Source organism: Salmo salar, chromosome 06, assembly GCF_965601325.2.
Source record: "Salmo salar chromosome 06, fSalSal1, whole genome shotgun sequence".
Taxonomy (NCBI): Eukaryota; Metazoa; Chordata; class Actinopteri; order Salmoniformes; family Salmonidae; genus Salmo; species Salmo salar.
Window position 1 is genome coordinate 190,001 of NC_138296.1, and position 11,255 is coordinate 201,255.

The following is an 11,255-nucleotide window of genomic DNA, read 5'->3' on the forward strand; positions in this document are numbered from 1 at the left end:
GGATGTAGGATGTTAGGGGGATGTAGGATGTTTGGGGGTGTAGGATGGTTTGAGGGGATGTAGGGTGGTTTGTGGTAGTTTTGGGGGATGTAGGATGGTTTGGGGATGGGGATATAGGATGATTTGGGGATGTGGGATGGTTGTGGGATGGTTTGGGGATGTGAGATGGTTTGAGGGATGTGGGATGGTTTGGGGGATGTAGGATGGTGGTGGGATGGTTTGAGGGATGGTTGGGGTACATGGGACGGTTTGGGGTCATATAAGATGGTTTGGGGTAGTTTTGAGGATGTAGGATGGTTTGGGGGATGTAGGATGGTTTGTGGGCATATAGGATAGTTTGGGTTAGTTTTGGGAATGTAGGATGGTTTGGGGAATGTAGGATGGTTGGGGGATGTAGGAGGTTTGGTTGTGCAGGATGGTTTGGGGACATGGGATGGTTTGGGGATGTGGGATGATTTGGGGATGTGGGATGGTTAGGGGGATGTGGGATGGTTGGGGGATGTGGGATGATTGGGGGATGGTTAGGGGATGTGGGATGGTTGGGGGATGTGGGATGGTTGGGGGATGTGGGATGGTTGGGGGATGTGGGATGGTTGGGGGATGTAGGATGCTTTTGGGGTAGTTTTGAGGGTGCAGAATGGTTTGGGAGGATGTAGGATGGTTTGGGGATGTGGAACAGTTTGGGGAACGTAGGATGGTTTGGGGGATGTAGAATGTGTTGGGTTGTGGTAGTTTTAGGGATGTAGGGTGGCTTGGGGGATATAGGATGGTTTGAGGGGTGTAGGATAGTTTGGGGTAGTTTTGTGGATTTAAGATGGTTTTGGGGAATGTAGGATGGTTTGGGGTAGTTATGGGAGATGTAGGATGGTGTTGTAGGTTAGTTTGGGGAGATGTAGGGAGGGTTGTGGTAGTTTGGGGGGATGTAGGATGGTTTGGGGGGGATGTAGGATGGTGTTGGGGGATGTAGGATGGTTTGGGGGGTGTAGGATGGTTTGGGGTAGTTTTGGGGGATGTAGGATGGTTTGGGGGAATGTATGATGGTGTTGGGGGATGGATGATGGTTTTGGGGATGTAGGATGGTTTGGGGGATGTAGGATGGTTTGGGGTAGTTTTGGGGGATGTAGGATGGTTTGGGGGATGTATGATGGTGTTGGGGGATGGATGATGGTTTTGGGGGATGTAGGATGGTTTGGGGTAGTTTTGGGGGATGTAGGATGGTTTGGGGTAGTTTTGGGGGATGTAGGATGGTTTGGGGTAGTTTTGGGGGATGTAGGATGGTTTGGGGTAGTTTTGGGGGGTGTAGGATGGTTTGGGGGGTGTAGGATGGTTTGGGGTAGTTTTGGGGGATGTAGGATGGTTTGGGGTAGTTTTGGGGGATGTAGGATGGTTTGGGGTATTTTTGGGGGATGTAGGATGGTTTGGGAGATGTAGGATGGTTTGGGGTAGTTTTGGGGGATGTAGGATGGTTTGGGGTAGTTTTGGGGGATGTAGGATGGTTTGGGGGATGGATGATGGTTTTGGGGATGTAGGATGTTTGGGGGGGATGTAGGATGGTTTGGGGTAGGTTTTGGGGATGTAGGATGGTTTGGGGGATGTAAACTCAGCAAAAAAAGAAACGTCCCTTTTTCAGGACCCTGTCTTTCAAAGAAACCCATGTCTTTAATAAAAATCCAAATAACCACAGATCTTCATTGGTCGTTAAGACACTAACAGCTTACAGACGGTAGGCAATTAAGGTCACAGCTATGAGAACTTAGGACACTACAGAGGCCGTTCTACTGACTCTGAAAAACACCAAAAGAAAGATGCCCAAGGTCCCTGCTCATCTGCGTGAACGTGCCTTCGGCATGCTGCAAGGAGGCATGAGGACTGCAGATGTGGCCAGGGCAATAAATTGCAATGTCTGTACTGTGAGACGCCTAAGACAGCGCTACAGGGAGACAGGATGACAGCTTATCATCCTCGCAGTGGCAGACCACGTGTAACAACACCTGCACAGGATCGGTACATCCGAACATCACACCTGCGGGACAGGTACAGGATGGCAACAACAACTGCCCGAGTTACACCAGGAATGCACAATCCCTCCATCAGTGCTCAGACTGTCCACAACAGGCTGAGAGAGGCTGGACTGAGGGCTTGTAGGCCTGTCGTAAGGCAGGTATCAGACATCACCGGCAACAACGTTGCCTATGGGCACAAACCCACCGTCGCTGGACCAGACAGGACAGGCAGAAAGTGCTCTTCACTGACGAGTCGCAGTTTTGTCTCACCAGGGGTGATGGTCGGATTTGCGTTTATCGTCGAAGGAATGAGCGTTACACCGAGGCCTGTACTCTGGAGCGGGATCGATTTGGAGGTGGAGGGTCCGTCATGGTCTGGGGCGGTGTGTCACAGCATCATCGGACTGAGCTTGTTATCATTGCAGGCAATCTCAACACTGTGCTTTACTGGGAAGACATCCTCCTCCCTCATGTGGTATCGTTCCTGCAGGCTCATCCTGACATGACCCTCCAGCATGACAATGCCACCAGCCATACTACTCGTTCTGTGCGTGATTTCCTGCAAGACTGGAATGTCAGTGTTCTGCCATGGCCAGCGAAGAGCCCGGATCTCAATGCCATTGAGCACGTCTGGGACCTGTTGGATCGGAGGGTGAGGGCTAGGGCCATTCCTCCCAGAAATGTCCGGGAACTTGCAGGTGCCTTGGTGGAAGAGTGGGGTAACATCTGGGGGTCATAGGATGGGGTAGGGGTAGCTTGGGGTAGTTTTGGGGTAGTTTGGGGTAGTTTTGGGGGATGCAGGATGGTGTCGGGGGATCTAGGATGGTTTGGGGTAGTTTTGGGGGATGTAGGATGGTGTCGGGGGATGTAGGATGGTTTGGGGTAGTTTGGGGGGGGATGTAGGATGGTGTTGGGGGATGTAGGATGGTTTGGGGTAGTTTGGGGGGTGTAGGATGGTTTGGGGTAGTTTGGGGGATGTAGGATGGTTTGGGGTAGTTTGGGGATGCAGGGTGGTTTGGGATAGTTTGGGGATGTAGGATGGTTTGGGGGGTGTAGGATGGTTTGGGGTAGTTTTGGGGGGTGTAGGATGGTTTGGGGTAGTTTGGAGGGATGCAGGATGGTTTGGGGTAGTTTGGGGGGGATGTAGGATGGTTTGGGGTAGTTTGGAGGGATGCAGGATGGTTTGGGGTAGTTTGGGGATGTAGGATGGTTTGGGGTAGTTTGGGGGGATGCAGGATGGTTTGGGGTAGTTTGGGGGGATGCAGGATGGTTTGGGGTAGTTTGGGGGATGCAGGATGGTTTGGGGTAGTTTGGAGGGATGCAGGATGGTTTGGGGTAGTTTGGGGATGTAGGATGGTTTGGGGTAGTTTGGAGGGATGCAGGATGGTTTGGGGTAGTTTGGGGATGTAGGATGGTTTGGGGTAGTTTGGGGGGATGCAGGATGGTTTGGGGTAGTTTGGGGGGATGCAGGATGGTTTGGGGTAGTTTTGGGGGTGTCAGTCAGCTGGTGATTTAGATCAGCATCTAGAGGGGAAATGGCTGAACGACGACACGGATAATATACAGATGGCTGGGTTTTCCGTTGCTTCGGCAGGACAGAACAGGTACATCTGGTAAGACGAGGGGTGGCGGTGTCAGTAACAGCTGGTGCGCGATGTCTAATATTAAAGAAGTCTCGAGGTATTGCTCACCTGAGGTAGAGTACCTCATGATAAGCTGTAGACCACGCTATCTACCAAGAGATTTCTCATCTTGTCACAGGTTATGTCGTGGTGTTGAAGAGAGGACCAAAATGCAGCAGAGTTGTGGATACTCATTTTCTTTTAACCTGTTGGGGCTAGGGGGCAGTATTTTCACGGCTGGATAAAAAAACGTACCCGATTTAATCTGGTTACTAATCCTACCCAGTAACTAGAATATGCATATACTTATTATATATGGATAGAAAACACCCTCAAGTTTCTAAAACTGTTTGAATGGTGTCTGTGAGTATAACAGAACTCATTTGGCAGGCAAAACCCTGAGACAGATTCTGACAGGAAGTGGATATCTGATGTGTTGTATTACCTTTAAACCTATGCCATTGAAAAACACAGGGGCTGAGGAATATTTTGGCACTTCCTATTGCTTCCACTAGATGTCAGTAGCCTTTACAAAGTGTTTTGAGTCTTTTACTGTGAGATCTGACCGAACAAGAGCCATGGAACGGTGATGGCCGATTAGACTCTGGCGCGCGAGTTCATGTTGGGTACCCTCGTTCCAATACGTTATAAAAGAGAATGCATTCGTCCACCTTGAATATTATTCATGTTCTGGTTAAAAAAGGCCCTAATGATTTATGCTATACAACGTTTGACATGTTTGAATGAACGTAAATATATTTTTTCCCCTCGTTCATGAAGTGATGTCCGGCGGGCTTAGATCATGTGCTAACAAGACGGAGATTTTTGGACATAAATTATGAGCTTTTTTGAACAAAACTACATTCGTTATGGACCTGTGATACCTGGAAGTGACATCTGATGAAGAGAATCAAAGGTAATGGATTATTTACATAGTATTTTCGATTTTAGATCTCCCCAACATGGCGGCTAGTCTGTATCGCAACGCGTATTTTTCTGGGCGCAGTGCTCAGATTATTGCAAAGTGTGATTTCCCAGTAAGGTTATTTTTAAATCTGGCAAGTTGATTGCGTTCAAGAGATGTAAATCTATAATTCTTTAAATGACAATATAATATTTTACCAATGTTTTCTAATTTTAATTATTTAATTTGTGGTGCTGACTTGACTGCCGGTTATTGGAGGGAAACGATTTCCTCAACATCAATGCCATAGTAAAACGCTGTTTTTGGATATAAATATGAACTTGATAGAACTAAAAATGCATGCATTGTCTAACATAATGTCCTAGGAGTGTCATCTGATGAAGATTGTAAAAGGTTAGTGCATCATTTTAGCTGGTTTTATGGTTTTGGTGACCCTGTCTTTGAATTGACAAAACATTACACACAGCTATTGTCAATGTACTGTCCTAACATACTCTAAATGTATGCTTTCGCCGTAAAACCTTTTTGAAATTGGACAACGTGGTTAGATTAAAGAGATGTTTATCTTTCGAAGGGTGTAAGATAGTTGTATGTTTGAAAAATTTGAATTTTGACATTTATTTGGTTTCAAATTTGCCGCTCTTGAAATGCACCTGCTGTTGATGGAGTGCACCACGGGGGGGACGCTAGCGTCCCACCTAGCCCATAGAGGTTAATGAGACACACGTAAAGCATCCATAGTGAAAAAACAAAACAATAAATGATACTCACGACAGCAACAGTTTTGCAGGCTATACAAACCGCAGTGCAAAAACAACTACCCACAACCCCAAAGAAAAACACACACCACTATATAGGACTCCCAATCAAAGGCAACTCAACACACCTGCCTTCAATTGGGAGTCTAATCACCAACACAAATCCCTTAACATACAAAAAAACCTGCCACATCCTGACCCAAAACTGATACCATACCTCCCTCTGCTGGACGTGACACATCTATATTATTCGTAGCTGTTTATTTACCAACACAAACAGACGCTGGCACTAAGACCACACTCAACCAGCTCTATAAGGCCATAAGTAAACAAGAAAATACACATCCAGAAGAGGCGCTCCTAGTGGCCGGGGATGCAGGCTAACTTAAATCAGTTTTACCTAATTTCTACCAGCATGTTAAATGTGCAACCAGAGGGGGAAAAAAAACTCTCGACCACCTTTACTCCACACACAGAGACGCGTACAAAGCTCTCCCTCGTCCTACATTTGGCAAATCTGACCATAATTCTATCCTCCTGATTCCTGCTTAAAAACAAAAACTAAAGCAGGAAGTACCAGTGACTCGCTCAATATGGAAGTGGTCAGATGACGTGGATGCTACGCTACAGGACTGTTTTGCACAGACTGGAATATGTTCCGGGATTCATCCAATGGCATATGTAAGAATGCTGTTCATCGACTACAGCTCAGCATTCAACATCATAGTACCCTCCAAACTCATCATTAAGCTTGAGACCCTGTGTCTCAACCCAGCCCTGTGCAACTGGGTCATGGACTTTCTGACGGGCCGCTCCCCAGGTGATGAAGGTAGGTGAAGGTAGGAAACAACATCTCCACTTTGCTGATCCTCAATAGTGGGGCCCCACAAGGGTGCGTGCTCAGCCCCCTCCTGTACTCACTGTTCACCCATGACTGTGTGGCCATGCACGTCCAACTCAATCATCAAGTTTGCAGAAAACACTACAGTAGTGGGCTTGATTACCAACAACGACCAGACAACCTACAGGGAGGAGGTGAGGGCACTCGGAGTGTGTTGTCAGAAAACAACCTCTCACTCAACGTCAACAAAACAAAGGAGATGATCGTGGAGACAGCTGAGGGAGCACCACCCCCTATCCACATCAACGGGACTGTAGTGGAGAAGGTGGACAGAAGAGGCAACAGCGCCTCTTCAACCTCAGGAGGCTGAAGAAATTTGGCTTGTCACCTAAAACCCTCACAAACTTTTACAGATGCACAATTGAGAGCATCCTGTCGGGCTCTATCACCGCCTGGTACGGCAACTGCACCGCCCACAACTGTAAGGCTCTCCAGAGGGTAGTGAGGTCTGCCCAACTCATCACCGGGGGCAAACTACCTCCCCTCCAGGACACCTACACCACCCGATGTCACAGGAAGGCCAAAAATATCACCAGAGCTCTGGGTCTGAACCCTGCCCTTGGCCCCCAAAGAACCTCACCAACTTTTACAGATGCACAATCGAGAGCATCCTGTCAGGCTGTATCACCGCCTGGTACGGCAGCTGCCCCGCCCGCAACCACAGGGCTCTCCAGAGGGTAGTGAGGTCTGCACAACGCATCACCGGGGGCAAACTACCTGCCCTCCAGGACACCTACACCACCAGATGTCACAGGAAGGACAAAAAGATTATCAAGGACAACAACCACACGAGCCACTGCCTGTTCACCCCGCTATCATCCAGAAGGTGACGTCAGTAAAGGTGCATCAAAGCTGAGACAGAGAGACTGAAAAACAGCTTCTATCTCAAGGCCATCAGACTGTTAAACAGCCACCACTAACTCAGAGAGGCTGCTGCCTACATACAGACTCTAAATCATTGGCCACTTTAATAAATGGAACACTAGTTTAATAATGCCACTTTAATAATGTTTACATATCTTGCATTACTCATCTCATGTGTATATACTGTACTCTATACCATCTACTGCATCTTAACATGTTGATGTAATTAAATGTATCACTAGTCACTTTAAACAATTCCACTTTATATAATGTTAACATACCCTACATTGCTCATCTCATATGTATATACTGTACTCTATATCATCTACTGCATCTTGCCTATGCCGTTCAGCCATCACTCATCCATATATTTATATGTATATATTCTTATTCCATTCCTTTATTTAGATTTGTGTGTATAAGGTAGTTGATGTGAAATTGTTAAGATTACTTGTTAGATATTACTGCACTGTCGGAACTAGAAGCACAAGCATTTCGCTACACTCGCATTAACACCTGCTAACCATGTGTATGTGACCAATAAGATTTGATTTGGGGTAGAGCAGCAATCTGACCTGATCTTTGAGGGTGAGTCCAGCGGCTGCAGATCGGTCCAGCAACACTGTTAGTTCGTTGATGTAAGACGTCAAACAGGTTTGAACTTAAACTGCACCCTTTTGTCTTTACCCCCTGTCTCTGTCTCTGTCTCTCTCCAGTCTGCTATCTGTAAGCTGGGGAAGTTAAAGAAGCTTTATGTGAACAGTAACTTTATCAATACATTTTGATTTGATTTTGATTTGATTTGAGGAGTATACCACCTCAGTCATCGGCTTCATCAATAAGTGCATCGATGACATCGTCCCCACAGTGACAGTATGTACATACCCCAACCAGAAGCCATGGATTACAGGCAACATCCGCATTGAGCTAAAGGGTAGAGCTGCCGCTTTCAAGGAGCGGGACACTAATCCGGACGCTTATAAAAAAATCCCGCTACGCCCTCAGATGAACCATCACAGGCAAAGCATCAAAACAGGACTAAGATTGAATCCTACTACACCGGCTCCGACACTCGTCGGATGAGGCAGGGCTTGGAAACTATTACAGACTACAAAGGGAAACCCAGCCGTGAGCTGCCTAGTGACGAGAGCCTACCAGACGTGCTAAATGCCTTTTATGCTCGCTTCGTTTAATTGTATTAGAACATTCATCCAAGGAAGTCACTTGGCAAAAGCCACAGGCCTTTAAAAAGATAAGAAACAATTATGTATTTTGTCACTACAACAAATACAGCCATGGGTGGTAAACAATTACACTCAAAAAGAAAAAGGCACCCTGTGAAATATGCAAATTACACTTTACAGCATACAGTGTTTAAAACAACACCAAAATGATTTTCTGTAAAACTACAGGTGTTAATGAATTACACTGAGAAAGTATAACAGAGTCAGCACTAGTAAAGGGAGACTCCAGTTTACTATAGTGTTAATGAATTACACTGTCAGTGTTGATATTACTCTACAGTAGAGCTTTGCAAACACCACAGTCAAGTTCCTTTGAACACTGCCAGAGTTAAATGAGGAGCACTGCAACACTTTGAAAAATTGTTATTTTAACACCAGTACATGAGGGACTTTATTTTTCACTGACAATAGTTAAATGTACACTGCCAGAGTTAAATGTACACTGCCTGAGTTAAATGTACACTGCCAGAGTGTAATGTACACTGCCAGAGTTAAATGTACACTGCCAGAGTTAAATGTACACTGCCAGAGTTTAAATGTACACTGCCAGAGTTAAATGTACACTGCCAGAGTTAAATGTACACTGCCAGAGTTTAAATGTACACTGCCAGAGTTAAATGTACACCATTGATTTTGCTGTGTGTCTGTCCCCCACCGAACGACCGACCGACTGTCCTGTGTCCAATAGTCATGACATCTCTAATGTCATTTTCTGTCTGATAACTGAGACTAACTATTGGTCCGTCTGGAATGCAGCAGTCAGAGAGGGTTTTAGACAGAGAGGAACACACACACACACACACACACACACACACACACACACACACACACACACACACACACACACACACACACACAGAGACACACACACACACACACACACACACACACACACACACACACACACACACACACACACACACACACATAGAGGAATAATCGATACGATATAGCCAGTGAAAATGTTGTATCAATCAATTAGGGATCAATAATGGTCTGAAAGCAGGGGGGGGGAAGTGCAGCCAGGTCACACGTGATACAAGTCAGTGTTCGACGTCCGTCTTTATCTGAGGAACGTTGGGAGATGACGTGGAAACCGGCCACTAGGGGCAGCAGTGAACTGTATTTTTTTTTTTGTTCTGCCTCTGATTTTCAAAGGTTGCAAGTTCAAATCCAGCAATAGAAAGTTGTTTTTTTTAAAATTGTTTTTAGGTTTTTTTTAAGCCTATCCTCAACCCTTAACCCTTCAGGGTTAATACCCTGTTTGGCTCACTTGGTAGAGCATGGCACTTGCAATGCCAGGATGGTGGGTTCAATTTCAACAGGGGACCAGTATGAAAACGTATACATTCACTACCGCAAATTAATCTGGGTAAATGTAAAAAAAAATAAAAAAATCAGAGTTTTAATAACCTAACTTTGAAATGTGGCTTTTGCAATAATTTCTAAATTTGAACATTAGAGAAACAATGGATGGAATGTCGTATTTTGACGTGAGACTGTGAGATCTAGTTGGAATCTGTCCCCGCTGTCTGATAACTGAAAAGGGGGAAACAATGAGACGCTCTTTCTGACGTTGTAAAGCGGAAACATCAGCATCCATCTAACGGGGTTCTGGGGGAGGCGAGAAGAAGAGGAGGAGGAGGAGGAGGAAGAGGAGGAATCCTAGTTTTATATAACGTCCTCGCTTTTATTCCTCTGTGCTGAGTATGGAGGCGGGAGGAGTGAGAAACTGAAGTGGTCATTTCCAACCCAAAGCCTCTCCGTCGTTCATCGATCTATCGTCTGTATATTTGTCTGTGTGATGTGGAGTGTCTGACTCTAAACTAAATTCTGTCAGCACATAACACGTCAACACACACAACAACACATCTGATATACAAAGCTGTGAAATTAACAAATTAAATCGTCATTTTTATGTATCTTTTACTATCCATTTTACTCACACCGCTTACCTCACTGATTTTTTTTTTCTTTTTTCTTCCGGTGGTAGCTGTTGCTCAGACCGGCTCCGTTTTAGGCTAACCGGCGTCGGTATTTCGGTAAAGTGAGACGCGTCCCTTCTGTTTCCTAAAATACCGGGGGGAAAGTGCCCGGGACTTTTTCGGCGTCAAGTGGTTTCTGTTGTGTTCTCACACTGCGCACTACCGGTTCTCTCTCTCTCTCTCCGTCCAAATGGACAACTGGCCAATGTGACGGCTTAAATCCGCAGTCTGAAGTATATTCTACCGGCGATAACGGGATGTTGAGCACTAGATAGACCTCTTCCCTTCTCCGGGTTTATATTCGGTCGGTCAGTCCGTTACTATAGAGCGGCGGGGCCGGTTTCCAGTTGGGTTGTCGGGCGGTGGTCTCTCTCTCTCTCTCTCTCTCTCTCTCTCTCTCTCTCTCTGCAGAGGCCGGGAGATGCTGAGGAAGTTACTGTACCGGGGAATGGCGGGGATAAGCCGAGAGCTGGCTGTTCACTCCCTGCTGCTGCTGAGCGGAGCTTCAGTGTGTGTGTGTGTGAGCGTGTGTGTGTGTGTGTGTGTGTGTGTGCTTAAAAGTGTGTTTCCCCAAGGATGCGTTAGTTAGATGAGGCGAGTGAACCAGTCAGGAGAGAGGAGAGAGCTTGCTCTGTAAACTCTCTATTTTTGCCGTGTTGACTGTGGAGGGAGAGGAGGGGAGAGGAGGGAGGGGGGGGGGGGGGGGGGGGGGGGGGGGGGGGGGGGGGCGAGAAAGGAGGGGGGGAAATAAAGAGGAGGCTAGAGGGAGAGAAAGGAGGGGGGAGATAAAGAGGAGGGGAGAGGAGGGAGGGGGCGAGAAAGGAGGGAGGAGATAAAGAGGAGGGGAGAGGAAGGGGGGCGAGAGGGACTGAGGGGGGATGCGCATATACCCGATCCCTCTTCCCCATCTCTCCAACCTGGTCTCAGAGCATTACGTATTATTCTGTATGCAA

The 11,255-nt window shown here is 46.6% G+C and overlaps 1 protein-coding gene across 1 annotated transcript in view; it reads right to left on the bottom strand.

Annotated features, from left to right (window-relative positions):
- LOC123740027 (guanine nucleotide-binding protein G(I)/G(S)/G(O) subunit gamma-13) overlaps positions 1-10,947 on the bottom strand; it is a 31,867-nt gene extending 20,920 nt beyond the window's left edge. Inside the window, exon 1 of the mRNA XM_082976194.1 lies at positions 10,273-10,947. The gene's annotated coding sequence lies outside the window, so the exon portion shown is untranslated. The remainder of the gene's footprint in view (positions 1-10,272) is intronic.
- Between the last annotated feature and the right edge of the window lie 308 nt (positions 10,948-11,255).